This window comes from Physcomitrium patens, chromosome 10 (assembly GCF_059467195.1).
Source record: "Physcomitrium patens ecotype Gransden chromosome 10, ASM5946719v1, whole genome shotgun sequence".
NCBI classification, from domain to species: Eukaryota; Viridiplantae; Streptophyta; class Bryopsida; order Funariales; family Funariaceae; genus Physcomitrium; species Physcomitrium patens.
Genome location: NC_143419.1, coordinates 12,018,068 through 12,030,496, shown reverse-complemented (window position 1 = coordinate 12,030,496; position 12,429 = coordinate 12,018,068).

Sequence of the window (12,429 nt, the reverse complement as noted above, 5' to 3'; positions counted from 1 at the left end):
TTGACGCGGTACGTTTTAAACCCCTAACTGAGCAAGAAAAGATTCGTCGTTGTCAAGAAGGATTATGTTTATATTGCGGAGAACCTAAGCACACTGCTCAACATTGTCCAAAGAAACGACGCAACTATAAAATGAGGGGTACGACGGTCAAAGAAGACAACATGTCGGAAAACGGATTCGTCCAGCTACAATAGGGACCGTGCAGCTGGAACCTTGTACAATTCCTAATGAAGGTCCTATCCTCTCCTCAGAACCCTCTCCTTGTTTTATAATAGACTTATATTTAGGACCTAAGAATTACAAAGCCTCTGCTTTATTAGATTCGAGAGCCTCAGCATGTTTTTTAGATGAACAATTTGTTAAAAGTCGTAAAATACCCTTTGTACAAAAACCTAAACCAGTACATGTAGAAGTCATAGATAGTCGTCCCTTGTCTTCTGGAGATGTCACTCATGAAACTCATCCTATAAAAATAACAATAGACGGTCATGATAGCTACATAGCTTTTAACATAATTAAATCTCCGTCCAATCCAGTTATTTTAGGTTTATCCTGGCTAGAAAAATATAACCCTCGAATAGATTGGAATTCGCGTAAACTTGACTTTTCCCAAAGCGTTATTAATAGTTCTACCAACCAAGTAAAAAATTATAAGTCTAGTATAGTAAAACCCGTACTGATAGGTGCAAAAGCATTTATACACGCAGCAAAAGAAGGATCAACTTTTGCTATTTATACTGCACCTATTTTTGAAAACGTAAAGACTTCAAGTGGCATTCCAAGTCAATATCAGGAGTATCAAGACGTTTTTGAGAAAAAGAATGCAGATATTCTTCCTGAGCATCGCCCATATGATTGTTCAATCGACCTCAAGGAAGGAACTCAGCCACCATTTGGACCAATTTACAGTTTATCGCAAGATGAGATGGCTGAACTCAAGACATATATTGACAAGAATTTAGCGAAGAATTTTATACACCATTCAAAATCTCCAGCAGGAGCTCCAATTCTATTCGTAAAGAAAAAAGATGGATCTTTACGAATGTGTATTGATTATCGAGGACTCAACAAGATCACAATCAAGAACAGGTATCCATTACCTTTGATATCAGGACTCCTTGACCAGTTGAATCAAGCCAAGATCTATACAAAAATAGATCTAAGAGGAGCATATAATCTAGTACGGATCAAAGAAGGAGATGAATGACAGACTGCGTTTTGAACCAGGTATGGACATTTCGAATATAATGTCATGCCCTTTGGACTCACGAATGCACCAGCTGCTTTTCAACATCTCATGAATGATGTATTTCGTGAATTCTTAGACAATTTTGTCGTCTGCTATCTAGACGATATCCTGATCTATTCTAAGAACGTCGAAGAACATGAAATACATGTTCGTCAAGTATTACAAAAACTTAGAGATGCAGGATTGTACGCCAAGATGGAAAAGTGTGTATTTCATACTACTCAAGTTGACTTTTTAGGATACATCATTTCAAATGATGGTCTCATGATGGATTCTAAGAAAGTCCAAACAATCATGGATTGAAAGATTTCAAGGACGGTAAGAGATGTCCAATATTTCTTGGGATTTGCCAATTACTATCGGATCTTCATCAAAGATTTCTCACGAGTTGCAGCTCCACTTACATGCTTGACTAGTAAAGATAAATTTCAATGGAATCAAGAAGCGGAAGCAGCATTTGAAGCCTTGAAGACATCGTTTGTCTCTGCACCAGTCTTATATCGTGTTGACTTCTCCAAGGCATTTTTTATGGAAACAGATGCATTAGATTTTGCCTTGGGTGCAGTTTTATCACAAATGGGAACATATGACAAACTTCATTTGATAGATTTTCATTCAAGAAAATTCTCAGCAGTCGAGATCAATTATGAGATCCACGATAAAGAACTTCTTGCGATCGTGGATTCCTTTCAAGAATGGCGTCATAATCTAGAAGGCGCTTCTAGTCCAGTCACTGTGTATACAGATCACAAGAATCTCCAGTATTTCATATCAGCACGTGTGTTGAATCGTCGTCAAGCTCGTTGGAGTATGTCTTTGTCAAGATTCGAGTTCATTATCACTTATCGGCCAGGAAAACAATAAGGTTTGTCTGATGCCCTATCTAAACGTTCTTATTTTGCACCAAAAGAAGGAGATGCAGCTTTTGAGCAACAAAGAACGGTCCTCTTGAAACCGGAGCAATTTAATCTCCGAGCAATGAAATCAACATTGACTGTTGATTCAACTTTTCTCATGCAAATCCAGTCCAGTATGTCCTCAGACCCTCTTGTTTATGATATCGAGAATAATTCTTCCAAGTCTCGTGATCATTCTAAGTTCGAGTTCAAGAATAATCTATTATATTTTGAAGGACGCCTATATGTTCCAGAAGAAGAAGCACGTTTACGTGTTCTTCCAGCACGTCATGACTTTCTAGCAGCAGGGCACTTTGGATATAATAAGACTTTGGAACTCATATCAAGAGATTTTTGGTGGCCACAAATGTGGAAGTCAGTCAAAGACTTTATACAATCATGTGATATTTGTTCAAGATCAAAAATTCCTCGTCATCGATCTTATGGACTTCTTCAGCCATTACCTATACCAGAACAACCATGGTCTTTTGTTTCTATGGATTTCATCACAAATCTTCCAAGCTCAAGATCTTATGATTCTATATTTGTGATAGTAGATCGTTTCACCAAGATGGCATATTTTGTGCCATGTACAAAATCTATCACTAGTGAAGAAATAGCTAAGCTTTTCATTGATAATATCTATCGCTATCATGGATTACCTAAAGATATCATATCAGATAGGGGAACTCAATTTGTGTCAAGATTTTGGAGGACCCTTTTCAAGATTTTAAAAGTGGACATAAAACTATCTTCGGCTTTTCATCCTCAAACTGATGGACAAACAGAGCGCGTAAACCAAGTCTTGGAGCAATATTTAAGGTGTACTATCAACTACCAACAAGATGATTGGACAACCCTTCTGCCATTGGCAGAGTTTGCTTATAATAATATGGTACATTCTTCCACGCAACAAACACCTTTCTTTGCCAATTATGGCTATCATCCATGACTTGATACTTTTGATTTTTCAAAAGTTGATAATCCTGCAGCAGAAGATATGGCAAATCGGTTGTCAGAGTTACATGCAATAATGAAGACGCAATTGAAGGAAGCTCAAGAACGACAAAAGATAAACGCAGATCTATATCGTAAGGAGCAACCACAACTCAATGTGGGTTATAAGGTATGGCTACTTCGTCGCAATATCAAGACTACTCGACCTTGTAACAAGTTGGAGTATCGTAGGCTTGGCCCCTTTTCTGTTTCTGAACAGATCAACCCAGTTGCATATCGGTTATATCTACCGGAGTCAATGAAGATCCATCCTGTATTCCACGTGTCTCTTCTTGAACCATATAAGACAGTGGATATACAAGGAAGAAGACAAATGCCACCGCCTCCTTTAGAAGTAGATAATAATGAAGAATTTGAGGTGGAAGAGATATTAGACTCAAGGCGGCGACGAAATAAGCTAGAATATCTTGTTCATTCGTGCAAATATGATATTAGTGAACCCACATGGGAGCCATCCAGGAATCTAGGAAATGCTTCAGCTAAAGTCAAAGTTTTTCATCAATGACATCCATCAAAACCAAGATGAAAATCTCTCTTATAAAAGAGACAAGATTGAAGCAAGATAACATTCAATTTCCTATCCTTGTTTGTAACTTCTTTGCATTTGTGATGGTAATTAGATGGAGAGCCCACAACCAGCGGATTCAACTCAAGAACCTTCGTTTGCTGACCTGTCGGATGAGACATTATGATTGTCACAACCTTCAAGACGACGCAATCGAGATAAAGATCTTCAACAACGACATGTTCTTCCTCGAACAGATGGTGAGATACAATGCATTTGGTATTACGATTTGGGAAGGATCTCTCGATGTTTGGTGATTATGCTAGAGGTAGGAACAACTCCTGATGGTGTTCCGAATATTCTATTCGTACGAAGTTATGAAGGCCTCAACAATGATCAAATAACTAGGTGATCTTTCTGTCCTAATATGGGATACTATCGATGGTTGAGAGGCCCTATTCATCGTCTTCGATAAGAACAAAGATCATAGTATGTGACAAATATAATTTGTCACATCATAGATTTTGTCAACATATGATGGCCGCTCCTCGTGGAACACATCCCTAGAAGGTGAGGTAATATCATGGACATACTCATATAAGCTGTAATTACATATACAAATAGGTGGAAGTAAGTAAAACTAGATAAAAGTAAGTTATTTCTATAGTATTTAATTAGAAAGCTTCCTAGAAGCTTCATAGTCGTTGCTTTGACTTCATAGGTGTCTTTAATTGACTTTTTGGATTAAAAATGTGGTCAACAAGTTAGCCATGTACCACACATGTTGTTAGCTTGAAGATCAAGCTAACTATGTGGCCCACACGTAGAAAAACTAGCCTTATAAAACTAGGCATGTGTCCTACAAAGTCAATACATATTGGAGGTCCTATAGAACGTCGCCTCGTAGCCTCTCGTTAGATAGTATATATAGAAAAAAGAGTGAAGCTTTCTTCACTCTTGTCAACTCTTTTCTTGCTTCCAGTCTAGTTTCAAGGGACTTTAGTTTTCTTGTCTTTTGGTAATTCTAGTTTCTCTTTCAATATACATACTTATTTATTTATATTTTGTTACCTTTCCTTTAGTAAAGGATCACTTGTGCGAATTGATTTTTCATCGAATTCTTGTCTTGAATAAGAAGATGCTTCTAATCTAATCACCATATATACGAATCACAAGAATCTCGAGTACTTCATATCAACACGTGTTTTAAATCGTCGCCAAGCCCGTTGGAGCATGTCTTTATTAAGATTTGATTACAAGAACACATATCGATCCAAAAAATAACAAGATTTATCAGATGCCTTTATTACACATTCTTATCTTGCACCAAAAGAAGAAGATGCAACCTTTGATCAATAAAGAACAATTCTTTTGAAGTCACAACATTTTCATCTTTGAGTTATAAAAGCAACATTGACTATTGATTCCATCCTTGTGAAACAAATCCAATCAAGTATGTCTTTTGATCCTCTTATTCACAATATCAAGAATCTTTTTTCTAAGTCCTAAGATACTTCTAAGTTTGAGTTTAAAAAAAATCTACTCTATATCAAAGGTCAATTATATGTTCGAAAAGAAGAATCATAATTACATGTTTTTCAAGCACGTCATGACTTTCCAACAACATGACATTTTGGATACAACAAGACTTTTGAACTTATATCTAGAGATTTTTGGTGGCTACAAATGTAAAAAGATATAAAAGACTTTGTTCGGTCATGTGACGTTTGTTCAAGATCAAAAATTCCTCGTCATCAACCTTACAAATTTCTTCAATTATTATCCATTCCAAAACAATCATGGTCTTCTGTTTTTATGGATTTCATCATGAATCTTCTAATCTTAGGTTCTTATGACTCTATATTCATGATAGTAGATCATTTTACCAAGTTGGTACATTTTGCACTATGTACAAAATCTATCATAGTTGAAGAAATAACTAAACTCTTTCTTGACAACATCTATCACTATCAAAGATTATCTAAGGATATTATATCTAATAAGAAAACTCAATTTGTATCAAGGTTTTGGCACATTCTTTTCAAGATTCTAAAAATAGATATAAAACTATCTTTGACATTCCATCCTCAAACTGATGGACAAATAGAGCATGTTAATCAAGTCTTGGAGTAGTATTTAAGATGTACCATCAACTACCAACAAGATGATTGAACAATTCTTTTGCCATTGGCAGAGTGTGCTTATAATAACACTATATATTCTTCTATAAAACAAACACCTTTTTTTGTCAATTATGGTTATTATCCACGACTTGAGGCTTTTGACTTTTCAAAAGCTAATAATCTTGTGGTAGAGGATTTGGCAAATCATTTGTCAGAGCTATATGCAACAATGAAGGCGTAGTTCAAAAAAACTCAAGAACAACAAAAGATCAATGCGGATGTCCATCGAAAGGAACATCTACCATTCCACATAGGTGACAAGGTTGATTACTTTGTTGCAATATCAAGACCACTTGTCCTTGTGACAAGTTGGACTATCATAGGCTTAGATCATTTTCTATTTCTACACAAATCAATCCAGTTGCATATCATTTACATCTACTTGAATTAATGAAAATCCATCCAATATTTCACATGTCTTTTCTTGAACTATACAAGACAATGGACATACCAAGAAAAAGACAAGAACTACATCTTCCTATGGAAGTGGACAATAATGAAGAATTTGAAGTGGAAGAAGTCTTAGATTCAAAACAGTGCCAAAATAAGTTAGAATATGTTGTTCATTAGCACAGATACAATATTAATAAATGCACATAGAAGCCAACAAACAATCTTACAAATACAATAAAGAAAGTGGAGGCTTTTCATCGACGACATCCATTAAAATCAAGATGAAGATATTTCCTATAAAAGAAATAAGATCTAGGCAAGATAACATTCTACTTTTAATCCTTGTTTGTAGCTTCTTTGTATTTGTGGCAATAAAGAGATGGAAAACCAACAACCAATGGATTCGATTGAAGAGCCTTCATTTGCTGACTTGTCAGACAAGACATTGGGGTTGTCACAACCTTTTAGACGATGCAATCGAGATGAAGATCCTCAAGAATGTCATAAACTCTTTCAAATAGATGGCAAGATACAACACGTTTGGTATCACGACCTTGGAAGAGACTCCTAATATTTGGTAATTTTATTAGAAGTAGGAATAACTCCTGATGGTGTTCCAAATGTTTTATTTAAAAGAAGTTATGAAGGCCTCAACAATAATCAAATAACAAAGTGGTCTTCTCGCCCATGTATGAAACACTACCGATTGTTGAAAGGCCCTATCAATCATCTTCGAAGAGAGCAAAGATTTGAGTATGTGGCAAATTTAATTCATCGCATCATAGATTTTTTCAACATATAATGACTGCCCCTTATACAACTCGTCTTTAAAAGGGAGGATAATGTCACGAACATATACATGTAAGCCAATAATTACCTATATAAATAAGTAGAAGTAAATAGAATTAGATAAAAATAAGTTAATTCTATAATATCTTCTATAGAAGCTTCTTTGATGCTTCATAGATGCTACTTTGACTTTATAGGTATCTTTAATTGGCTTTTTGGATTAAAAAAATAGTCAACAAGTTAGCCATGTGCCATACATGTTGTTTACTTGAAGACCAAGCTAATTATGTGGCCCACATGTAGAAAAACTTGCCTTATAAGTCAAAGCATGTATTCTACAAAGTCAACACATATTAGAGGTCCTATAGAACATCGCCACGTAGCTCCTAGTTAGATAGTATATATAGAAATAAGAATTAAGCCCTCTGCACTCTTGTCAACTCCTTTCTTGCTTCTAGTCTAGTTTCAAGAGTCTCAAGTTTTCTAGTCTTTTGACAATAAGCCATTCCAATTTATTTTTAATATACGTACTTCCTTATTTCTATTTTGTTACTCATTCTTTGACACAGATTTCATTGGTTTATGGATCAACTTTTAGTTTATGTATTTGACAATGGATTAAATATTTCTATTTTCTAGATTCATGTCCTTGACAAATAATGATAAAAGCAAATGTTGCAGATTAATATTAAATAAGCTTGCATTCAATTTTGGACCCAAACCTGGCAACTATATATGCTGATTAATAAGCCCAAAATTTTTTCATCCCTTTATATTCCGTGTTAGAGTCTAGGTATCAACAATCTCTTCTCTCTTCCCCCCTCCCTTCCTCCCCTCTCTTCCTTCTCTTCCCTATACTTCCATAGCTCCCTTGGAATGCTAACAATGAAGCAAAAGTATTGAGAATCTACTATGCTCCCTTCATCACCAAATTCTACCTTACTAATTAACTCACGAATAATAGAGTTCACCCTCCTTACCTTGTAATTGAGCTACACAACTACAAATGTAGAGAAACTCATAACTCCCTAGGTTTTATTCCAATCAAATCTTTCCAAATTTTCACCATGTTGCTTATGCAATTCCAAAGATTACAACCTTGAGGTGCAACCAAAATATATATATATATATATATATATATATATATTGATGATGTATAATTAGCCCCTTCATATGTACAACTCCACTAATGCAAAAATTAAATTTTGATAGTTCATGCATATCATTTCCAAGTAAATTGAATTTTATGTAATGCTCACAATGCAACATCAACTTAACCAGCCTCTCACCTATGTTTGACCATAGGATGCCAAAATTGGTCCGTTTCAAGAGGACCGTTCTTTGTTGCTCAAAAGCTGCATCTCCTTCTTTTGGTGCAAAATAAGAACGTTTAGATAGGGCATCAGACAAACCTTATTGTTTTCCTGGCCGATAAGTGATAATGAACTCGAATCTTGACAAAGACATACTCCAACGAGCTTGACGACGATTCAACACACGTGCTGATATGAAATACTGGAGATTCTTGTGATCTGTATACACAGTGACTGGACTAGAAGCGCCTTCTAGATTATGACGCCATTCTTGAAAGGAATCCACGATCGCAAGAAGTTCTTTATCGTGGATCTCATAATTGATCTCGACTGCTGAGAATTTTCTTGAATGAAAATCTATCAAATGAAGTTTGTCATATGTTCCCATTTGTGATAAAACTGCACCCAAGGCAAAATCTAATGCATCTGTTTCCATAAAAAATGCCTTGGAGAAGTCAACACGATATAAGACTGGTGCAGAGACAAACGATGTCTTCAAGGCTTCAAATGCTGCTTCCGCTTCTTGATTCCATTGAAATTTATCTTTACTAGTCAAGCATGTAAGTGGAGCTGCAACTCGTGAGAAATCTTTGATGAAGATCCGATAGTAATTGGCAAATCCCAAGAAATATTGGACATCTCTTACCGTCCTTGAAATCTTTCAATCCATGATTGTTTGGACTTTCTTAGAATCCATCATGAGACCATCATTTGAAATGATGTATCCTAAAAAGTCAACTTGAGTAGTATGAAATACACACTTTTCCATCTTGGCGTACAATCCTGCATCTCTAAGTTTTTGTAATACTTGACGAACATGTATTTCATGTTCTTCGACGTTCTTAGAATAGATCAGGATATCGTCTAGATAGCAGACGACAAAATTGTCTAAGAATTCACGAAATACATCATTCATGAGATGTTGAAAAGCAGCTGGTGCATTCGTGAGTCCAAAGGGCATGACATTATATTCGAAATGTCCATACCTGGTTCAAAACGCAGTCTGTCATTCATCTCCTTCTTTGATCCGTACTAGATTATATGCTCCTCTTAGATCTATTTTTGTATAGATCTTGGCTTGATTCAACTGGTCAAGGAGTCCTGATATCAAAGGTAATGGATACCTGTTCTTGATTGTGATCTTGTTGAGTCCTCGATAATCAATACACATTCGTAAAGATCCATCTTTTTTCTTTACGAATAGAATTGGAGCTCCTGCTGGAGATTTTGAATGGTGTATAAAATTCTTCGCTAAATTCTTGTCAATATATGTCTTGAGTTCAGCCATCTCATCTTGCGATAAACTGTAAATTGGTCCAAATGGTGGCTGAGTTCCTTCCTTGAGGTCGATTGAACAATCATATGGGCGATGCTCAGGAAGAATATCTGCATTCTTTTTCTCAAAAACGTCTTGATACTCCTGATATTGACTTGGAATGCCACTTGAAGTCTTTACGTTTTCAAAAATAGGTGCAGTATAAATAGCAAAAGTTGATCCTTCTTTTGCTGCGTGTATAAATGCTTTTGCACCTATCAGTACGGGTTTTACTATACTAGACTTATAATTTTTTACTTGGTTGGTAGAACTATTAATAACGCTTTGGGAAAAGTCAAGTTTACGCGAATTCCAATCTATTCGAGGGTTATATTTTTCTAGCCAGGATAAACCTAAAATAACTGGATTGGACGGAGATTTAATTATGTTAAAAGCTATGTAGCTATCATGACCGTCTATTGTTATTTTTATAGGATGAGTTTCATGAGTGACATCTCCAGAAGACAAGGGACGACTATCTATGACTTCTACATGTACTGGTTTAGGTTTTTGTACAAAGGGTATTTTACGACTTTTAACAAATTGTTCATCTAAAAAACATGCTGAGGCTCTCGAATCTAATAAAGCAGAGGCTTTGTAATTCTTAGGTCCTAAATATAAGTCTATTATAAAACAAGGAGAGGGTTCTGAGGAGAGGATAGGACCTTCATTAGGAATTGTACAAGGTTCCAGCTGCACGGTCCCTATTGTAGCTGGACGAATCCGTTTTCCGACATGTTGTCTTCTTTGACCGTCGTACCCCTCATTTTATAGTTGCGTCGTTTCTTTGGACAATGTTGAGCAGTGTGCTTAGGTTCTCCGCAATATAAACATAATCCTTCTTGACAACGACGAATCTTTTCTTGCTCAGTTAGGGGTTTAAAACGTACCGCGTCAATTTGCATGTTTTCTACTTCTGAATGTACGTTTGGCAAAGATGTTGATGTTGCCATTGAGTAATAACGTTGAGGTTCCCGTGAATGATTCTCGGATCAAAATTCGAAAAGTCGATTATCACATTTTACCGCAAAATCGATTGCTTGACTCAAAGTTTGAGGATCAGGTAAGTTGAGCATCAATTTCTTTACTTCGTATTGCAATCCATAAAGAAATTGACTGATGAGTGCAGCATCATCCCACTTGATGTCAATTGCAAGTTGTCGAAATTGTGAAGCATATACTGTTACTGAGCGATTTTCTTGTCGCAGAATTCGGATCTTATTTGTTGCAACACGAGTTACATCGTGTTCACCATACATAGATCGAAACTCCGCCAAAAAAGCTTCCAAATTGTCCAATATTGGATTTCGTTGTTCAAGAAAAGACAAAAACCACGATAATGCAGAACCAGAAAGTAGAGTGCCAATAAACCTGACTTGTGATCCTGGAGTTGGATAGCTTTGCGATTGAAGTTCAATTGCCAATTGTACTTGATTGATGAACCCTCGAAACTTTGATCTCGTACCATCAAATTTCTCAGGTAAGGCAATTCTTGGTTCTCTAGTGCTTATAGGGTGTTGTACAATTGGAGAGGGAACGTGATTTGTTGTAGATGTTGAAGCAGCTCCGATCATCTCTATATCTCCACTTTCTGCTATTCTTGTTCTTTCTTGTGTTGGTGAATTGAGTTGATGCATCGCAAGCATTAACTCCTTCATTTGCTCTTGCATTTGTGCCATTGCACTCTTTATTTCAACAAGCTCTGTCATAATGACACTAAGAAGAAAAATTTGTTTGATATTGCTTAAGACAAAAGAAAAGAAAGACTTGATAACAAAGAAGATACTAAGAACAATATCAGTTTAGAAGTGGGTAATCCGCAAACTTCTAATACGCTTGTGTCTTGTCAAGAGAAAGGGGTAATCCACTCTTACTCAAGAAAAAACAAAGCTCTGATATTGTAAGTGTACTCTTGTCAATCTGTCAAGGACAAAGACTCGATGAGGGAAAATATACACCAAAAGGCTATCTCGATATAATAAGTCAAAATATAAACAAGTAGGTATATTAAAAGGAAACTGGAATGGCTATTGCCACAAGACAAGAAACTAAAGACTCTTGAACCTGGACTAGAAGCAAGAAAGGAGTTGACAAGAGTGAAGAAGCCTTCACTCTTGTCTCTATATATACTATCTAACTAGGGGCTACGTGGCGAAGTTCTATAGGACCTCCAATATGTGTTGACTTTGTAGGACACATGCCTTGACTTACAAGGCAAGTTTTTCTATGTGTGGGCCACATAGTTAGCTTGATCTTCAAGCTAACAACATGTGTGGCACATGGCCAACTTGTTGACCACGTTTCTAATCCAAAAAGTCAATTAAAGACACCTATGAAGTCAAAGCAACGTCTAGGAAGTTTCTAGGAAGCTTCTATATTAAATATTATAGAATTAACTTACTTTTATATACTTTTATTTACTTCTACCTATTTCTATATGTAATTACTAGCTTACATGATTATGGCCGTGATACGAACTGGACAAAGACGTAGAGGATATATTCTGAATCAAACAGCAATTGGATAAATTGGTGCATACCGGAGGATGCACAGGTTCAGAGGGGGTGGATGTCGTGTTGTAACACGAGTATACCGTGAAAATATAAAGAAAAGGGACTTTTATTAATGTTCAGTTACCTCGAATATTGGGAGCAACGACCAACTTCAGTGCAAATACTGAGTGGCCAGGTTCAGTCACCCCGTTACAGTCAGTCGGGGCATATTGAAATGCTCCGTTCGATTCCAATAATGGGAGTCAGCAGGAAGAGA